We start from the raw sequence: 21,960 nt of genomic DNA, 5'->3' as shown, positions 1-21,960 counted from the left end.
ATAAATTAAGAATGCAGTGGCATGCACTTCAGACACAAGATCTAGAGGACCCGAGCTAGATATAACTTGGAAGTCTTACCTTTGAAGACAAGTTTCATAGTATCTGAAAGAATGCAAGCTATGAAAGTTGCCAAGGGAGGGAAACAATTAATAGTCCTAGCCAGCTCTAATACACATGAGTCACAGCAACGATCAGCACAGCACAGTAACGCTAAGGATGCAGTAGTGCACTTATATCTTCATGGTAACCAGTGGCCTTCGAATCACACTCAAGGACCACTCAAGAGGAGGGAAACCATGCTCGGTACTGGAAATCTAGCCAACTACCTCAGGCTAATGAGGTCATGGATCTTGGAGGTGAACGTACTTCCCCGCTTTACTAAGCCAGCATAATCCCTAACTACATTCTAAATCTGTATCCTTATACCCACAGATAACTGTAGCTCTCATCACTCATCAAACTTCTCTTTGCAACAGAAAACCACAACCAGTAAAAAAGCAGAAAACAAGTGATCATGCAGTGGCCAACCTCACCTGCAACATGTCTGTTGCATCTAAGCCTCAAGGAACATCATAGAGGTGAGAGAGAAAAGGAAAGCTGCAAGGGCAAGAGGACCAGAAAATCCGCTCTGAGTCTGTGCCTCCTTCAACAGACAGGAAAGCTTCCCCCATGATGCTTCAACAACATGGCTGCCTAAACAAGACCTGAAGACACACAACACCAATAGACGTGCTAACACTGTAGGCAGAATTCTTATGGGGCACCACCCTTAGGTAAAGAACTATAAGCAGCTACAGAAGGCTGAGAATAGGAGAAAAAGTCCTCCCTAAGATGAGTTCCCGAGCTGGTTATCGAGTACCAAGTTGTTTGCCCTGAATCATATACATTCAAGTAACACAAAATGGATCAAACATATTATAGTGTGTGTGCGTGTGTGTGTGTGTGTGTGTGTTTAACAGTCAAAGAAAAAGAAGCTCTAATTTCTAGAGGGAAGTGGGAATCAAAGGGATTAAAGGGAATAAAGCAAAGGAAGAAATGATGGACTTTTATTTTATTTCTAAAAATTCTAGAAATCTAATAAAAATGAATATAGTAGGAACAAAGTAGACTAACACTAACAGTAAAGGTAAACAATTAAAATGTTTCAATCCAATTATTCCTAAATAAGAGCACTCATTTCCATATGGACATAAAACTCGAGCATCTGTTGCTGGCATAAACTGTAAATCCTATAAACATACTTTGAAGCTAGCGCTTACTTCCTCAGCCAGCCAGGCAGGCAGCCTCTGCTTCTCTGACAAAATAAGGTGGGACATGGCACCATTACTGCGTCTCCAAGATCAAAAGCTCAGCCCATCTTCTAGGCGTGGTAGTCTGGAAGCAATGGACAGAGAAACTGCAGCTTAGCAACAGAGAACGCCTGGCAGCTCTCCAAGAACCTTAAAACGTATAGTCAAAGGAGACAAAGCACTGAGAATCGCTTGTGCAGCCTTCTGGGGAGGAACAAAATACTTTTACCCCAAATATGACATTTGTGTATCCCTCTGACCACATTTACAGTTGTTGGCATTCAGCATTCAATATTATAAAAGTTATTTAGAAGTCTGAACCTATAATACGGTTTTGAATGCTCTATTGCTTTTAGGGTTTATAATCATTGCTCGAATGGGAATTGTTTCATTTTTAAAACTTGAACTGCTGAACTTCTGTCTATGAGTAAAGGACATAGGCTGTACTTCAAGTTATGTATACTGGGAAACCTACCTGAGTTATTGTTCATAAGGAAATCTACGTATGTAGCTCACACACACATTCGGAATTCTCTGAATCAGTTCTCCCAACGCCACTGTTGGTGTCTGTTTTCGGGTCTGAGTTTCTTTGGTGTGTGTATATGGGTGGATGATTCTGAAGACAAAATCAAGAGCTTCTTGGATGCTAGATAAGCGATCTACTTCTGAACTAACCCGAAAGTCCACACTGCTTGTGAAAGGCTTTAAAGGTCCCTTGCAACTGTTGCAGTTGCGGGGATGCTGCTTGCATATATTTTCCCGGGCAGCTTCCATTGCTCATGAGCACTCTGTTCAAAGACTAGAGCAAATGGGAAGTGCAGCCATGCTCCAGAAAGAGAAGGAAAAACACTCGGTTCAGCTGGCTCCTCTGAGTCAAGTGTGGTTCAAACACATTTGCGAGAAGAAAATGCCCGTAAAGAGTACAGACAAATAAAAAGCTCAGGGCCCTTATGATTAAGCCACTATTAAGAATATTAAGATAACGCTCTGTGTCCATGAAGAGCTTACTCAAAGGCATCAGAAACCACAGCCCTCACACACTTCAATCCCCTCTATCAAACATTTAGTGACCCCTGCCGCCATGACAGTTTTGTTGACTAGTATGTTTAGCCTCTTTTCCTTCATGTGTTTCTACTGAGTGTGTATTCTTTTAAATCAACAGTCAGACAGCAGTGAATGTCTACAATTCCAGATACACTGGATGATCACATCCGCCCAAGGCCACAAAGCCAGGCTGGACTTTGTTTCTTTAAAAGAGACAGGAGAGGGGGCCAGGGTGTAAAAGAGGGAGAATGGAGAAAAAAATGACAACAGTAGCCCCGCAAAGCTTCATATCCGGTAAGCTTGAACATAAGCACGACAGAAACGTTCCGTGGATGTGTGCTGTAAACACACACTCACAAGTGTGAAAACAACAGTCTAACATAAGGCAATATTGTCAAAGAAAATAAAAGAGTTTAAATTTTGGCACGACAGTTTACACGGTCCTGCCAAGTGACTCCGGTTTATCACATTTCTGCGACGTTGACGAAACAGCCTTCTTCAGTGCAGCCAGCAGGTGGCAGTATTGACTGCATACCAGCGGCTAGGACTTATTGTTTCAAAAGAGTAAGTCCCAAGAAATACAAATGAGTTCATCTTATCTGTGTTTTGAAACTTTCAAAGATATTATTCCATCATATCAGAGACTACTGTGAACTCCCTTTGTAAAGCCTGATGATCATCTATTTCTCTTGGCTCTGGGCACGACATTGAAGTGATGGGACTTGTTTGGTTTCCAAGCACTAGTTAAATGGATAGACATTTTATCTCTTCCACAGCTAGCAAAGCACCACTGTTTACCTTACCCAGGACAGAGCCTCGGAGCTGTATGGGAACTTTCCTAAAATCAAAACACAGAGCAGCATATGGATGCGAAGCACACAAGCTTTGGGATCTCGACTGGTTGAAATGGTCCCTGTGGCTCCGGGATTACGGACATGGAATACCCATTACAGTAATCCAAATCAGAGTTTCCCCCCAACCCCTAGAGGAGGGGGGAATACAATCATATTGTGTTTTTATTTGATATGTCTTTATCTGTGTTTTGCTTTGTTTTGTTTTTCTTTGCTTACTAAATGGAACAATCTCAGACATCATGACTTTGAATCACACCCACAAGATAAACCCAGCCTCATCATATTATCAAAGACACATATAAACAAAAATACTATTGTATCATAGGGACAAAGTTTACTTGGGTTTTTTTTTTTTCCTGAGACAGAATTTCTCCATGTAATCCTGGCTATCTTGGAACTCACTCTGTAGACCAAGCTAGCCTCGAATTTACAGAGGATCTACCTGCTTCTGCCTCCCGAGTGCTGGGATTAGATTTACCTACTCTTTTTACAGACAGAGTTTTCACTTTGCCTCACCCATCCCCTCAAAAGGCATTGCTGTGTTAGCCACCTTCTCTTGTGCAGCCAGTTGGCATAGACTTTTCTTGGCGGGTTAAATAGTAAACATTTGGGACTTTAGGAACCAGGATGCAGAGTGGATGCTTACACTCACGGATATAAAAACCATTATTAGCTGATGTAGGAGAGGCTTATGTCTTTCTGTTGCTTTCATTGGGTAATTAATAAAGAAACTGCTTGGCCTGATAGGTCAGAACATAGGTTGGTGGAGTAGACAGAACAGAATGCTGGGAAGAAGGGAAGTGAGGTAGTCGCCATGACTCTCCTCTCCGAGACAGCCGCTGGTTAGAATCCTCCTGGTAAGCCACCGCCTCGTGGTGCTACACAGACTATTAGAAATGGGTTAATCAAGATGTGAGAGTTAGCCAATAAGAGGCTGAAACTAATGGGCCAAGCAATGTTTAAAGGAATACAGTTTTCATGTAATTATTTCAGATAAAGCTAGCCTGGAGCCAGGTGGCAGGACACAGCCCGCCATTCATTTTACAGTTAGCTTGTGAACAACGTAACACTCAGAGACAGTCTTCAGGGGTAAGTTTCTCAAATAACGTAAAGAGAACAAGCCACTACGGGGAGGGGCCCAGACAGCTCCGCACTTACCTTAGTTCACCAGCTTTTTTCCCAGCTTTATGGTGCCGCAAACTGCACCAAACAGCTGTCTTGGTTTTGTGCTCCGTGAGTTACATGAAATTTTGTTACTACACAGGCTTTGAACTAGGGGACTTTGCCCAACTACATCCACACTTCAGGTGCGGGAAATCTGAACTTTATGCCTGGTGGGTTGAAAATATTCTGTTTGCTCTGGATTTAAACAATACATACCAGGATCCAAGCCTGTCATGAGTTGAAGAACATCTATATGTTTTAAATCAAAATCCATACAGACTAAGAAAGATAAGAATATAATTACACATACACATACACGTACCCATAAGCATAGCCATGCACACACAAATGCATGGACACTCACATATACACACACACACTTGCCTAGACACATGCATGCACATATATAAACACAAGCACACCCATGCACAGGCACCCGCACATGCGTGTACTCAAACACACGATCTAAACTCCTGTTAAGTATTGGCTTTCAGTAGATTGAAACAAGGATCGGCCCTGCTAAAAACAAATCACCAACTCCCAACCCAGAAGTCGTGTACTTTTTTCCCCCATTTAAAAAAGTTTCCTGTGTAAAGCTGCACAGCATAACCAGTGAGATGGCTCAGTGGGTGAAGATACTTGTCCCCGGGCCTGGCATTCTGAATTTGATCTTCAGCATCCATATGGCGGAAGGAGAGAACTGACTGCTGTGATTTTGCCTCTAACCTCCACACGTGCACACAGACATATGCATAATGAAATGTAAAAAGTACTTTAAAAGAAATAAAACTCTGTGGCAGATTTTGATACTGATACTTAGGACATAAATTGCTTATTTATATGTAAATATATAAGTATACATGTTCTATATGTGTGTGTTTGCTGAGGATTGAACTTAGGGCCTCATGCATGCTCAACACATACTCTACAATGAGCTGCATAACCAGCTCAAGCTCCTCTATTTCTCAAATGCACGTTATCACTAAGAACACAAAGGATGGGAAGATGCCTCGGTTGATAAAGAACTTGCTGTGCAAGCGTGAAGGCCCAAGTTCAAGTCCTGAGAACCCATCCAAAAGCTGGACACAGTGGTGTGAGTCTGGCAGGTCTCTGGGTTTCACCAGAAAGCTACTGTAGCTGAATCTGGTTCTGTGAGAGACCTTCTCTCAAAAGCTAGGTGGAGGTCGGGCAGTGATGATGCACACCTTTAATCCCAGCACTCGGGTGGCAGAGGCAGGCGAATCTCTGTGAGTTTGAGGCCAGCCTAGTCTCAAACTTTGGAACCTGGAACTGAGGACAGGTTCCAAAAGCTACAAAGAAACCTTGTCTCAAAAAAAAAAGAAACAAACAAACAAACAAACAAAAAAACAACAACAACAACAAAAAACCTAGGTGGAAAATGACTGAGGAAGATGCACACCACATACACAAACACAACAAACACAAACATAAATACATGAATAAATAAATAAACAGGCATAGGTGATAACATCACATGATCTCATCTGTGTGTGGCTTGAACCTGTGCAGGTTTTATTCATGCTGCCACAGTTTCTATGAGGTCATGTGTGCATCAGTCCTGTTGGCTCTGGAAGTTACTGCTTCCTTGGAGCCATTCATCATCACCTCTGGATTTTACAGTCTTTCCACTTTCTCCACATAGATCCCTGAGGGGAGGAGCTTGATGATGACATCCCATTTAGGACTGTGGCTCTAACATTACTCCCTCTTTGCACAGTGTCCCTTTGTGGGTCATTGTGCTAAAGACTTCCATGATTCCGAGTGCACTGCAAAGCTGCTGGGGAATGTTCCTTTAAGCCATGAACCCTAGGCAGGGGCAGGCCCAATCAGATCCCATAGAGCAAAGGCTTTGGCTGAAGCTGGCCTGAATCAGATGTCTCCTTTTGGGCCATATGGTTCTAAGAAGTGAACCTGAATGCTTTAACTGGCCCTGCTCTGAGATGGAGAGTGTGTGGAATATGACAGAAAGGTAGAGAAGGGGGAGAGATAAAGAACTTGTGGGTACAAATATAAATTAGTGCAGCCACTATGGGAACAGCTCAGAAGTTCCTCAAGAACAAATGAGCAACTGTACACAGCTGAAGGAGCCGAAGATAGCATCCACGGGTACTGCTTCTGCATACACCGTAGCACTATACACAGCCTGTGTGCTCATTGACAGATAAATGATTGAAGAAAATGTACACATATAAAAATGGGGTTCTATTCAGCCCTAAAGAATAACAAAAATATGTCCTGTGCAGGAAAATGGATGGAACTGGAGAACTCCATGCTAAGCAAAATTAAGCCAGATGAAGAAACACATCACATGTCTTTCCTAACACACGGCAGGTTTTAAATGTTATAAGCCATTCTCTCTCTCTCTCTCTCTCTCTCTCTCTCTCTCTCTCTCTCCTCTCTGTCTCTCTCTGTCTCCCTCTCTCTCTCTCTCTCTCTCTCTCTCTCACCCACACACACACAAACACACATTTCTTGGTATAGTGGCTTACATCTATAATCCAACACTTGGAGACCGAGGCAAGAGAATTATTGTAAGCTCAAGGCTAACCTGGGCTACACAGTAGGTTTCAACCCATCATAGAGTACAGTGTAAGTAAGACCTTGTTTCACAAAGCAAAAGAGACATGAATGCAGAAAGGAGACTACGTATGGCAAAGATGGGGGCTAAATGAAGGAGAAAAGGAATACAAAGAGGGTGATGGGGTGAACAGTAGCAATGCACATGGTAGACATGCATGAATTTGTCAGAAAGGAACTTAGTATTTTCTGCTCACTTGTCTTCATTTTTATTTTGTTATTCTTGCCTCATTGCAAGCATGTATGTTTTCACGCTTGAGGGGGGGGCAGTCTCTTTTCCAGTTTAAGATATCTACAAGTGTCTTCATCCATTGGTATGGCCTGTGGATTGGCCTCTAGTGGTTTGATCTGCAATTCCACAGTTTACTTTGGATCTGGTCTTATTTTTGTTCTAAAGCTCTTTCAACATGCTGTACCTCTGCCATGTTTAGAGTTGAGTTAACAGGGCTTGCTCCTGTTCTACTTTCTGTTTTCAAATTAGGTCTCAAAGTCAAGCTCAACTCCATAGCGGAACTGAGATGTAATGGCTTCAGCTAGGCCAGCCCCTTCTTTAATCTACTTCATTGTCCAGAGGAATCGCTAGTTCTCATCAAACATCTTCTCTCATCTTGTTTGCTGGCTTGTTTGTTTGTTTTTCTCATCAAATTGATTGATTCTTGGGTTTGCCAAGGAGAGATGGATACTCTGGGCTTCTTTCTGTGTCTGTCCTTTTGGCCTCCATCCTGGCTAATTTTATGTCAACTTGACACAAGCTAAAGTAATCTGCGAGGAGACAACCCCAACTGAGAAAATGCCACCAGTGGACCACGCTGCAGGCAAACCTGTGAGGCACTTTCTTAATAGTGACTGGTGGGAGAGGGCCCAACCCATCAGGAACAGTGCCATCCCTGGGCTCTACAGTGCCATCTCTCGGTCCTGGGTTATACAAAAAAAAAGGCTGAGCAACCCATGAGAAGTAATCCATGCCCTTTGCATCATCTCCTGCCTCCAGGTTTCTGCCGTTTGAGTTCTTGTCCTGGCTTCCTCTCATGATGGACTATGGATATTAAAAAAAAAAAATAAGCCAAATAAATCTTTTCCTCCCCAACTTACTTTTGGTCATGGTGTTTCATCATAGCAATAGTAACCCTAACTAGGGCAACCTCTATCATCAGGACTTAACACCTGAGATTCCAACCAACATGTGTTCAACACATGTATGCTTGGATCCTATGCCTCCAAATAATTCTAAATTCATCCATGACTATGTACTAGTCATTTTATGTGGGCAAGTGAATTATAGCTTTTAACTCAGCTGAGGCCCCAGGGTTTCACTTTTGTGGGGAATCAAACTTAACAGCCATATGATAGACAAGCACTCTTCCACTGAGCAATGAGCTCAACCAGACCCAACATTTAAATTTTAGAATTGCCTGCATCCTGGCATGTGAGGCTTTAAAATGCAGTGGATAGATAATCTAGAAAAGGTAAAAAGTGTGGACCAGATGAAGATGGGGAAGGGAATGAACAAGGATCTGAGGGAGAAAGAACTGGATATAGAAGGCAGTGGAGATTGATTTCCTAGGGGTTTTTCCTATCTGGTTTTTGGTTGCTGACATTTGTCAAATTGATCATTACCTTCAGCCAAAGTTAGTGCAGTGATTTTTGAATTAGGATTCTGTTTTGAGGCCTCGGCATACTAATCAAAAACTGCTGCCCATTGGCCCCATATTATTCCCTTCTCAGATGAACAATTACTTTCCAACAAAATATCTCTCAGTGTGCCTACTGAATGTCCAAATAAGTGGTGAGGCCAGGACACTTAAGACGACCATCCGGGCTGGTGGGCTGGTCCAGTGGGTAAGTATATTTGCTGCCCAGTCCGGTGATCTGAGTGTGATCTTAGTACTCAAAGGTAGTAGGACAGAACCGACTCTGGAATGTTGTGCTCTGACCTCCACGTGCATGTGTAAGCTCGGGCAAACACACACACACACACACACACACACACACACACACACACACACGTGCAATAGATGTGTAGACAGACAGACAGATACATGCAGTAAAATGATAGGCAGGGTCGTGGTGTAGCTCAGTGGCAGGGTTCTTGTCTAGCATAGGACAGTCCCTGGGATCCACTCACAACACTGAGAAGGGAGTGGTGGAGGAGGAGGTGCCAAAATTATGATTGTAGTCAGCAATATATTGGAAATAGGAGGTTTTTGAAGTAGAGGAGAGAATTTGACACTTAGACAGTCCTGACAAACTGGCAGGGTTTGTCAGGAAGGCAATGGTTGAGCACCTGTGTCCTGGACCCCAAATCCTGATTCCCTGCCATCCCTAAAAGCAGGTTTGATAATCTGCAATCCTAGGTTCAGAGGGAGCGGGTGACAGAGCTCTCTCTGTTGGTCTGACAGAGAGACAGAAAGAATGTTGCTTGGGAGATCAAATCCAAGCTTTTAAAATACAAAATCAAAATAAACAGAAAATCTGGTGTCTTAGTTACTTACTGTTCTATTGTCATGAAGAGACATTATAATCAAGGCAACTCTCTTTTCTTAGCTCTTTTTCTAAATTAACTCTTTGGGAATTTCATACCCTGCACCCCAAACTACTCATTTTCCAGTCCCTCCATTTCTACCCCTCATCCTCATAGCATCTCCCCAAAAGAAATTTTTAAAAAATATTAATTGAAAACAAAACAAACGAAACATCCCACTTTGCTCCGTCATCTGTCTCTGCCTCTCTGACACCTCTCCATTTGTCTTAGTGGCGTTGGGAGCTGCTGAGTCATGCAGCGGACCATTTGTCCACTCAGCTTTACTTGCAAATGTTCGCTGCAATGAGTTGTTAGTCTGGTTCAAGGACTCTGGCTTCTGGTACAGCATCAATCCTGGACCCTCATCTCACCTCCCCTCAGATATCCTGCTGTTGCCCCAAGTCATGGAAATCCTGAGGCTATGGTTCCACTGGCCAATCACTTCACACACTCTGGCATGTCATAGATGGGGTAGTTGTTGGGGTGGGACAATTCAAAGCCCTGGATATATAGGTCTGGACATAGCAGTAGCATGGCCCTTGGACACCAACATGGTCTTCTGTGGTAACAGGAGCAGCAGACATCAACATAGACCCTGGTTGCAGTAGAGCCATAGACCCAGACATGGTCCTCAGCTGGAGCTGGGGCCAGATGTCAACACAGCACTGGGTGGCAGTGCAGGCTAGTCAGATCAGCATGGACCCATGGTGGGAGCCCTCAGATACCAACATGGTCACTGGTGATGGCCCAGATTCTGAGCATCTATGTGGTCTTTGGTGGGAACATGGGTCACGGATGTCAACACAGACCCTGACTGGGGAAATACCAGGGACCCAGACATGGCCCTTGACAGCAGGAGAGAGACAGAGAGAGAGAGAGAGAGAGAGAGAGAGAGAGAGAGAGAGAGAGAGAGAGAGAGAGAGAGAGACTGGACCTAGTGTGGGCTTTTGAAACCTCAAATACTGCTCCAAGCAACATACCTCTTCTAACCAGGACACAGCCCCTTTAACAAGGTCACATCTCCTACTTTTTCTCACCAGTTCACTTGGGAAACAAGCATTCAAATATATGAACCTATGAGGAGGAAGGTATTCTCATTAAAACTCTCATAAAAAACTGGACCATTGCCCTATAATCTATCCAAATTGCAATATCGCAGGAGCTCTCTCTAATTCCCTACCCTCACCCCCTACTCTTTTACTTTAGGGTCTTCAACGTCTCTCATGCCTTTGGAATCTCTGGACCACCCTAAAGGGCGATTAATTGCCCATACACTAGATTTGCACATCTTCTGCTCTATTCCACTTGCCATTAAGACATAGGGTCCCTGGTCACATATTTGGTTATTGTGTAAGTAAAGATTTTCACAGACCCTCAGTCAATGGCCCTCCATATCCAGATGTTCAACCGTGCCCAGAGATGTTAAAAATACCACCCCACAACAGCACATCCATGTAGGCCTTCTTGATAAAAATGTGAATTTTAACTACAGAATACTCCAGAACCTTCTGTCACATCGCACCTGTCCTAAGTGCCTTGCTCTGGGCCACACGTTTGAGGCAGTCACTCCAGATTCTTTGACCGTCATCTACCCTTGGTTCACCATCACATACTCTAGAGCTCACAGCAGCTGTTGCTTTGCTCTCTTTCCTGGGATGGCTCTTGTCGGGGCCCGTTTCTAGCTCGGACCATAAATTATTTCTCTAGACCAGACCCCAACATAAACTCTCTCTCTTGACCGGTGTGGAGGAGACGGAAATAAAGACACGACTCACATGGCTTAATTGGGAGGGAGATTCTCAGTGATCCCTCATGAAGTTCTGAGCTCACAACCTGAAGAATTCCTCTCGTTTATTCTCCAAACAGCTTTTATACCAACACATAAACTGAGCGGGAAAATACACCAGACCTGTCTCCTAGGTAACCAGGTGAATGGCGTTTTGTCATGTCCGCATCTTCCTGTCTGCTGTGTATGCTAGCTGTCACGTAGACTTGAATCAGCATCTCCAAATTACAAAGAAAGGAGTAACAACATCCTGACCTTTTGTTGGGACAGTGACAGCCTGTCTGCAGGGCTACGTGACCACTTCAGGTGGGGCCTGTGGCTTCAGAGCCTGGCTGCCACACCATATAGGAATATGGGCCTACAGGCTCTGAAAGGTTATGACCTTGTTTCAAATTGAGTTTCATATGTTTTGATATCTACATTTATTTTTAAGTGACTAATTTATAGCAGAAGCAGCCAAGGTGGCAAAAATTCTCCCTTTGGCACCTGGTACTCTGCATCGGCAGCTTCCATAGCTGGTTTAAGATTTCCTCATAAAGTCAATCCATGAATATAACGCACCCCTCTCTTTCTCTCTCTTTCCCTCTCTCTGTGTCTCTCTTCCTCTCTTTTTCTCTCTGTGTGTCTTCCTCTTTCTCCCCCATGTGTATTTAGTTTATTCTTAAAATTTTAAATTATTTCATAGATTTAAAAAATATATATAGCTTCTGGGATCTCTGACTTAAAATTGTATTGAGGGTATCACTATGGTTTTTATATAATCATTTTTATAAATGTTACATGTATATTTTAATGAATGATTATAAAATCCTAAAGATTATACACACACACACACACACACACACACACACACACACACACACAAACCCAGCTCATTGGATGAAGGTGTCAAGCCTGACAACATAAGTTTGATGCCCAGGATTCACATAGTAGAAGAAAACTGACTGCTTCAAGCTGCCTTCTGAGGTCCACATGCACGCCACAGTTTATGAATGCCAAAAAGCACATGTGTGTGTGCAAATGTACACAGACAAACACACACACACACACACACACACACACTAGATGTAAAAGTTCCACTAAAATAACTCAAAGAGTTAATGAATGAATTCAGCCAAGTGACAGCTGAACAACAACAAAAAGCAACACAGCAAAATCTGCTGCATTTCTGACCATTAACAATGAACAATCTGAGAAGGAAATCAAGACAACAACTCCATTTATACAGCATTCAAAGAATAAAAGAGCTGAGCATTAACCAAAGAAGTGAAAGACTGTCACACTTAAAAGTGCAAAACACTGCATAATGAAGAAAGACAAATATTCAGAAGGCCCTTCCTGTTCCTAGACTAAAAGAGTCAATGTCATAGGGACAGCAGTAGTACCCACCACAGTAAATCTGTTCAATGCAACTGAACTACGCACTCCACATTGTCTAACTTTTATTGTGTACATTTGACCACAGCAATAGTGATAGAAGAGAATCATTGTGTTCACCACAGATCAGAAAGTTGACACTGGTCTGTGCAAGCGCCAAGTGAGATGCAGAGATGAGGGACTGCCCAGGCTGCTGAAGTGAGGAGGGCTTTGCCATGGTGACCGTGGGAAATACGGGAGATCAGTCTCGGCAAGAAAAGCCCAAAGTCTACTTCACAGAGTGGAAACCTACTCCATTTCACAATAGATGAAAATTGTCTCTCCTATAAAACCAGGGCAAGCTAAAGAAGAAATTAATTATTTAATGCAAACTTTGCTTCATTCTAAATCCTTTTGGGAAAAAAATTAGCAGCATCCTTAGGTGATCCAAGCACACGTGAATAATATGTAGTTCCTTCTGAGTGTGCTCTCCACATTCCCTGCAGCCTTGTGGCATTTTGACTACTGAAAATATAGGAATTGAAGTGTTCTTATCCTTACTTTTACTTTCGAGTGCAACCCTTGAGAGAGAGAGAGAGAGAGAGAGAGAGAGAGAGAGAGAGAGAGTGTGTGTGTGTGTGCGAGTGCAACCCTTGAGAGTGTGTGTGTGTGTGTGTGTGTGTGTGTGTGTGTGTTTGCCTGTGTCAAATGTGACTGATACTTTCCATTATTTCCATTTTAAACATTTAAAACCACCTAAGGCCTGGACACACCTAAACATAAACTCTTTAAATTACAAGGTGTTTAAATTGTGTTCCAAGGTAAGCATGAAACAGACTTTTCATGGTCGGACATGTACAGAGCCATCTAGTCAATGACCCTTTGACCTACCTTATTATGCTCTAAATCCCCCCATGAATAACATGATAAATTCCTCCAAAGAAAGGCAGTCCGGGTTTGTAAGAAGACATGGTGCTGACACCCAGACAAGGTCATTAGAGTCTTCAGGGGATAATTTGGGGGAAAGCTGAAAAATGGCTATTAGAAAAGGAATATATCCTCCAAACATCTGGGGGAAAGGCCACACCCAGGGCAGCAGCAGCAATTGCAGAAAAGAGAAGCCACAAAATCCCCGCTCCCTCCTTGGCACTTGGTGTTCAGCACTGGCAAATGACAAAACGGGCTCAAGACATCATTTCAAAAGGACTCTTCATTGAAGCTCAGGAGTCTGTGACCATCTGTGTAGCTCATTCTTGGGAAACTCAGACCACGTGGGATGTGATTATATGCTGGAACCCGATAAACAAAGCACAACGAGACTGTGGAAGAGAACGAATTATGTCTACATAGCATTCTGCAAGCCAAAAAATCTGGTAGAACTGAAGTATTCTCACATGGACTCCAAGCAGCACAGAGGACAATGGCAAGAGCTGCACAGGGCAAGGGCAGCAGGGACAGCTAGAGCCCTGAAATAATCTGAAAAGGTGTGACCAGATCTAGATGCTTCGGGTGAAGCAAAGTCACTGGACCTGGGAAAAACCTGCAATCCAAGTACCCAAAGGAAGACTTAGATAGAAGAAAAGGATTGCCCAGTACAGAAAACCTCTCAGGGGCATGCAGGGAAGGAACACAGGAGAATCCATGTGAAAGCCAACAACCAGGCCAGCTAGTTTTCAAAGCCTATATCTCCACTCAGCTCTCTTTCTTTCAGTATCTAGTCCATCGGTGCTTAATGCCCAAGGCTCTCTTGGCCCTGCTCTGACCCTGCCTGTTTTGCTAAATCTCCTTCACAAGGGGAAATGCAATCAGTATCTACCTCATCTCCTAAGGTTTCAGTGACAATCCAGGGCACAATACCAATGAAGTTCACTCTGAAGAACCAATGAGTTTATTGGACTTCCTTACAGACCACAGGGGAAGTGTTAGGTACAAAGGTGTAGATTCCACCCTCCCCCCACACACATACACACACCCGTAGCACACCTGGAAAGCCCTTACCAAACAGGAGTGAGGGCTTCCATGCAGTGGTATAGATGCTACCTTCCTCTTGTAGTCACCTGTTGCCCCCTACCCCCAATAAACCCTAGTCTCTCCCTAAGGCACCTGCAAATAAGGTAGAGTTGCATACAACCGGTAGGAGAGAGAGGCCAGATGCTCAGGTAAGGGTCTAATGACCCTCTACATTCTCCAAGATTGGGCGTTAACAGTTAACAAGTCCACACGGGATAATCATTTTGTAAAGGATGCAGCTGAACTCCCCAACATGAAAGTTGTTTGGCTCAGAGGACAATCGCACATAATACGCTATGTTGTAGCTCTCATCCCTTGCTCTTTTCTTTTGCTTTTTATGCTCCAAAAGAACAGTCTGGCCTGGTTTGCAGAGCATCTGTGCCTCAGCCTCCCGGGAGATGAGCTGTTCTATGTTATCTGATAGCCTCTGGTCTACTTCTAGCCGGAGTTCCCTTGTTCTCTCAGTTCTTGTTATCCCTGCAATTCCCCCTCCTGTTTACATAATCCGGCACATTCTCTCTGTCATTTCACTGCTAATCAATAGTCTTTTTATTAATCAGTTAAAAAATGTTGTGTGTATGGGTGATTTGCCAGTGTGTATATCTGTGCACCACAAACAGGCTTGACGTTTCTTGTTCTATTTATTTGGTGCTTTCTAAAATGTTTACTTGGTCACTTTTGTTGGATTTCACTTTCTACATTCATAAATCTTCTTTAAAAACCTGTGCCTACAATTATTGTATGATTAACACCTGATCATTTTTCCACTTAAATGTTTCACCAGCCCATTTGCCCATTTGTTTCTGTCTTCTGCCAACAGCACACTGTATTAGTCAGGGTTCTTTCGAGTTGATCAGAGCTTATAAAATGAATCTCTCTCTCTCTCTTTCTCTCTAATATATGTGTGTAATATATACATATACATTTATATGTATATATAACAATAGATGAAATGAGATAGGTAGGTAGACAGAAAGAGATGGATAGATAGATGGATAGATAGATAGATAGATAGATAGATAGATAGATAGATAGATAGATAGATGTAGATAGATGATTGACTTACAGGCTAGTTAATTCAACAATGACTGGCTGTGGAATGGAAAGTCCAATCATCCAGTAGTTGTGCAGTCCACAAGGTTAGATATCTTAGTTGGCCTGCAGTATTCACTGGAATCATTAAGAAGGCCCTAATGCCAGTGAAGGAAAGGACTTGCTAGTAAGATTAGAGCAGGCAGGCAAAGAATAAAAGCCTCCTTCTTCTATGTCCTTATATAGGCTGTCAGTAGAAGGAATGACCCAGATTAGATATGGATTAAAGCCAGGTGGTGGTGGTGTATGCCTTTAATCCCAACACTTGGGAGACAGAGGCAGGAGGATCTCTGAGAGTTCAATGCCAGCCTGGTCTACAGAGCAAGTTCCAGGAAAGGCTCCAAAGCAACACAGAGAAATCCTGTCTTGAAAAACAAAACAAAACAAAACATATCTGAATTAAAGGTATGTCTTCTTGCCTCAAGATCTAGATTTAAGATCTGTCTTTTTACATCTTGAAAAGTCTGGATTGAAGGTGTGTTTCCCTATCTCAAAGATCTGGATTAAACGTATTCAAGTTGACAAGCAAGAATAGCCATCACACACTGTACACATGATTTTGTTCATTTGTTCATTTGTGAACAGTATTTCACTCTGTTATCCAGGCTGGTCTCAAAACCCTGAGCAGCAACCATCCTGTCTCCTTCTCCCAGCAGTCAGTATATATTGTTTAGTCTGACTTTTAAAAAGAATGTGCTAAGAGTTATCCATGAAAATAATGTGTGAAGACATTTTGAGACCTAAAACAAAGTCATGTCCCTAGTGGCTCCAGAGTCTGTGGCATTCATAAAAGAATGGCATTGAGTTGTACATCATACACCATGAAATGTGTGTTTTCATTATATAGATCAGTGACTTGTGACAAATGCTCACAACTATGGAACCACCTCCACTGTCACATAGACAACATTTTTTCTCTTAGAAATCTCTCTTGTGTTTGTTCCTCAACCTTCAGCCACCAACAACCCTAGACTGCTTCTGACGTCATGGATGATTTTAGAATGATCTATAATTGCAAAAAATACAGTTATGCAACTTGTGCTCTTGGTGTTCACTTATGTATACTTGGCATATTTTTTGAGATTTAGCCAAGTTATTATATGCATCAATATTTGTTCTTCTTACTCCTGAGAAGTTATTCATGATATAAACATAAAAAATTTAGGCATTCATTCACCAGTCCATGAATATTTGATTTGTCTAGGCATTGATGATGATGAATGAGACTTCTGTTTCTCCTAGAGATAGAATTGCTGTGTCAAATGATATATACAGTATTAACTTTATAAGAAACCACCAAAATTACTGGTTTGGTGTTTTTGTTGTTGGATTTGTTTGCTTGTTTGTTTGTTTGTTTGGTTGGTTGGTTGGTTGGCTTTTGTTTTTAAGAACTAGGGGCCCACTGTGTTTGGTCAGGCTGACCTCAAATGCCAGGGCTCAGTGGATCTCATCTTTCCAAGTAGATAGAATGACATATACAATGAATACCTCTCTTCAAGATAATATATATAAATCAACTCTAAGCTGTTGGTAAGTTTGGGATGTGCTGTAGATCTGAGGAGGAGTTGAAGCTTATTGCTCTTCCTGCCCTCCCTGCCACAGGACCTCTTCTCCACTTCAGAATGTTTTTTTTTTATACAGAAGTCTGGTAAGAGTTTATTGCTGAATGACTCTTCCCTTGTGGGTCTTATCTTAGTCAGTGTTCGATGACTGTGAAGGGACACCATGACCATGGCAGCACTTAAGTGGGGCTTTCTTACAGTTTCAGAGGTTTAGTCCATTATCACCATGGCAAGAAGGATGATGGCATACAGACAGACATGTTTCTGGAGAAGGAGCTGAGAGTTCTATGTCCAGATTCACAAAGCAGAAAGAGCCTGAACACTGGGAATGGCTTGGGCTTTTGAAACCCTAAAGCCCAATCCAAGTAATATACTTCCTTCAACGAGGCCACACCTACTCCAACAAAGCCTCACCTCCTAATGCCACTCCCTAAGCATTTGAATCTATGAACTTATTGAGATCATTCTTATTCAAACCATCAAATTACACTCCCTGACCTCCATAGACTTGTAGCCATATCATAATGCAAAAATGCATTCAGTTTACCTTCAAAATTCCCCATAGTCTATTATAACCTTAACACTGTTTAAGTCTGTTCTGAAATTCATGGCAATCTCATTAACTGTAAGCACATGTAAAATTAAAATGAAAAAGCAAATCACATATTTCCAACATATAATGGCACAGAATAAATATTTCCATTCAAAAAGGGAAGAAAGGGAGCATAGTGAGGAAATATTGAACCAAAGCAAGACTGAAAAACAGAAGGGCAAACTCAAAATTCTCTCTATCCATGTCTGATACCAAAGCGCTCTTTAGATCTCCAATTCCTTACAGCTTTGTTGACTGCAATACACGTCTCTCTTGGACCAGTTTCACACACGGTTTGCAACTCTCCTTGGCAGGTATCCTACCACTCTGACATCTCCACCATTTTGAAACCCCCAATAAAATCCAGGCTTCACTGTTACAATTTCACACAAAAGTATTTAGGGAGCCCTCAGTGCACCCCTGACACATACCTGGGATCAGCAGTTTTCCTTATCATATCTGTGGACAGAAATTCCACAACCCCTTCTTGTATCCTTGACTCTAAAGCTAGAGTCACATAGCTGAAGTTGCCAAGTTCTGCTGCTTGATGAGCCAAGAACTTGGCCCCCTTGTTCAGTTACGTCTGTGCCAACTTTCTTTTTTCAGTGGTTTTTTTTTCACTGCTTAAGCATTCCTAAATTCCTTTTCACAGTTTGGAAGCTTAGCTTGGTGGGGTCTTGCCCTGAGGCTTCCACTTCCTTTATTCCACTTATCCCCAGGCTTTGCTTTAATATGTTTATCTCCTGGCGCATAAGATTTAATTGGTGTAGGAGGTTCTTCTGTCTATGTGTTGCTTTCATTGGTTTAATAAAGAAACTGCCTTGGCCTTTTGATAGGGCAGCACTTAGAAAGGTGGAGTAGACAGAACAGGATGCTGGAAAGAAGGGTAGTGTGGCAGATGTCATGAAGCTCCTGCCTGAGACTGACGCTGGCTAGAATCTTTCCCGGTAAGCCACGACCTCGTGGTGTTACACAGATTGGTAGAAATGGGTTAGATCAGGATGTGAGAGTTGGTCAAGAAGAGGCTAGATATAATGGGCCAGGCAGTGTTTAAATACAGTTTCTGTGTGGTTATTTCAGGAGTTAAACTAGCCAGGTGGCGGGATGCAGCTTGCCCCTTCTACTACAATTAGTTCCATTACCCTTCCTGGTGCTCCTTTTCTCCTCAAACTGTACATTTTGTATATTTTCTTGCTCTGCTCCCTACTTTTCATTATAGAGCTTCCTAAGAGTCACCAATAATAACCATACAACAAAGTCCTGAAATCTTCTCTGCCAATGCCATTAATCCAAAACTCTTCAATTTAACCTCATGCACATTTTTTCATATAGGGGGAGGAAGCAGCCACATTCTTTAACAAAATATTACAAGAATGGTCTCTAGACCACATAACAATATTTTCCCCTTTGAAGTATCTTGAACAGGGTCCCGAAAGTTCAAATCACCCTCAGCACCACTGTTTTCTATGTTCCTACTAGGATGAGCCATTAAGACCCTCTTAAAGTGTCCAATCACTTTTCTAACACAAATTTCCGAAGTGTTACATATTCCTCTAAGCAAAAGCATGGTCAGGCCTGTCACAGCAATGCCCCACTCCTGATACCAACTTCTGTCTTAGTCAATGTTCTACTGCTGTGAACAGACACCATAGCTATGACAGCTCTTATAAAGGAAAGCATTTAATTGGGGTTTACTTAAATTTTCAGCAGTTCAGTCCATTTCACTATGGTAGAAAGCATGGTGACATGCAGACAGCCATGTTTCTGGAGAAGGAAATAAGAGTTTTATGTCCAGATTCACAGAAAGCAGGAAAAGCCAGAACACTAGAAATGGTTTGGGCTTTTGAAACTCTAAAGCCCACCCCCAGGGACACATTTCCTCCAACAAGGCCTATCTACCCTATCAAGAATACACCTACTCCAACAAGGCCACACCTCCAATGTCAATCCCTAAGCACTCAAATCTATGTGCCTAAGGGAGTCATTTCTATTTAAGTCACCACAGGTCTCCAGCACTCAATCCTATCTTTATATGGGGAAGTCTCCCTTTCACAGAAAGACCATGAGAATTTTTCTTCCTGTCAAATCCTGAGGCAATCAAAACCAAATCAGCAGGTTGTGAAATACTCCTTTACACTGTCACTGTGATTGGTTTAATAAAGAAGCTGACTGGCCAATAGCTAGATAGGATAAAGTTAGGCAGGAGAACCAGCCTAAGGACACTGGGAAGAAGGGAAGAGGCAGCGTTGTCACCAGACAGACAGAAAGGAAGCAGAACATGAAGGAAAGGTAAAAGGCACAATCCTCAGGCGGAACACAGATTAATAGAAATGGGTGAACTTAACATGCAAGAGCCAGTAAGTAATAAGCCTGAACTAATGGCCAAGCATTTATAATTAATAATAAGTCTTTGAGTGGTTATTTGGAAAGTGGTTGCCAGAACAGAGATGACCATGGTCCCAATGAAAACATCTGCTTACAGCATATGCTATCAAACACTGCTGTTTTCTGCTCTTAGCTCCTGGGCTTCATTTCCCCCTGTATTCTGGACAGGCAATGTCTTGCACCTTGGCAGATTCTAGTTTTTTATATATTTTACATGTGGTCTTGAGTTCTCATTTTTTTTATAAGAAAGTTAGTTCCAATAACCTAATCTACGTCAACAACATATTCCTTTCTTTCCCTTCTCCTGTCATATCTGCAGACATATCTGATTTATTTTCTGCCCATATTTCTAAATTGCTTGGATGTTTATAACAGGTATGTACTTCAGTTGAAATCTATAGAAACAATAGATATTTCCAAACTTAAAAAAACTGGTCATTTTAAAAATTTGTTCTTAAATTTTTCTGAACGTGATCTGTGCCTTGTTTTCCTACAAAGTCATTGTAGAAAACTATGAGAAGTATTTTCCCTGTTTCTATTACAAGAGAATGCTATCGTTTGTGTCCTGGAATTGGAGGTTGGGTGAGGACAGGGTATAGACACCCAAGACAGTAGACATGAGATCAGACTCGTTGTTGGGAGTAAAGAAGTTACAAATGCCCAAATCACCAGATGTTGCCTTATTTAGAAATAGATTTTTTCAGACATAATTAAGATAAAGCTATGATGGAGTAGGTTATGTACTTAATCTAAATTATCATTGTAATCACAATGACAAAAAATAAATAAACAAAGAACACAGGAAGAACATCATGTGAAATGGGGACCAGAGTGAGACATTCTTCATTCAATGAGGAATCAGTAGTCTTTTAACAAATTGTGATGATAAAATCGAATATCCACCTGCAAAATAAGAAAAGTGGATCCAAAAATCAAACTCAAAGTTTATCAAAGACCTGAAATGAACATATTTATTTTAAAAAAAAACACACAACAGGAAAGCTTCAGGATGCTGACCTTGACAATGGGACCAAATACTTCATATGGCAAATGAAATGCGCAACACAATAAAACTAATCTTATGACTGAGCAAAAACATTTGCAATTGTACATTTGATAAGAGATTAATGCTGTGGGATAATCCTTCTGTATGCTGTAAATAAGTATTGCTGTTACTGGTTAATAATAAAACTGATTTGGCCTATAGCAAGACAGAATGTGCTAAATTGTTGTTGGGGTTTTCTGTCATGCCTGGTTCCCGCAATTGCTAAGTCTCAAAGAAATCACACAGAAGTCTATATTAGCTATAAACTGATTGGCCCATTGTCTCAGACTTCTTATCAATTCTTATAACTTATATTAGCCTATTATTCTTATCTGTGTTAGCCACATGGCTCAGTACCTTTTTCAGCGAGGCAGTCACATCTTGCTTCTTCTGTGACCTTGTCACGAATGCAGAAGGAACTTCCGTCTTCTCAGAATTCTCCTGTTCTTGTCGCCCACCTCTACTTCATGTCTGGTTGTCCTGCCTATACTTCCTGCCTGGCTACTGGCCAATCAGCATTTATTTAAAATATAATTGACAGACTATAGACCATTTTCCCACACCACTTCCCCCTCTTTAAAAAAAAAAAAAACAAGAACTCTGAATCTAATATCCTTTGTTTATCCTTTCTCCTGACCATTATCCATAACAACTAGACACC

At 42.0% G+C, this 21,960-nt stretch overlaps 1 protein-coding gene across 3 annotated transcripts in view; it reads right to left on the bottom strand.

Moving 5' to 3' along the window:
* The window catches only part of LOC125396218 (uncharacterized), a 157,275-nt gene that overhangs the window by 84,149 nt on the left and 51,166 nt on the right, over positions 1 to 21,960 (bottom strand). The window contains exon 3 of one of the 3 annotated variants that reach the window (XM_087896491.1): positions 20,920 to 21,157. The exons of the other annotated variants lie outside the window; for them this stretch is intronic. The gene's annotated coding sequence lies outside the window, so the exon portion shown is untranslated. Of the gene's footprint in view, positions 1 to 20,919; positions 21,158 to 21,960 lie in introns of those variants that run through there. 3 annotated transcript variants of the gene reach the window in all.

Source organism: Myodes glareolus, chromosome 14 (assembly GCF_982192425.1).
Source record: "Myodes glareolus chromosome 14, mMyoGla1.1, whole genome shotgun sequence".
NCBI lineage: Eukaryota > Metazoa > Chordata > Mammalia > Rodentia > Cricetidae > Myodes > Myodes glareolus.
The sequence above is the reverse complement of the archived record's forward strand: the minus strand, read 5'-3'. Positions and strand labels throughout refer to the sequence as shown.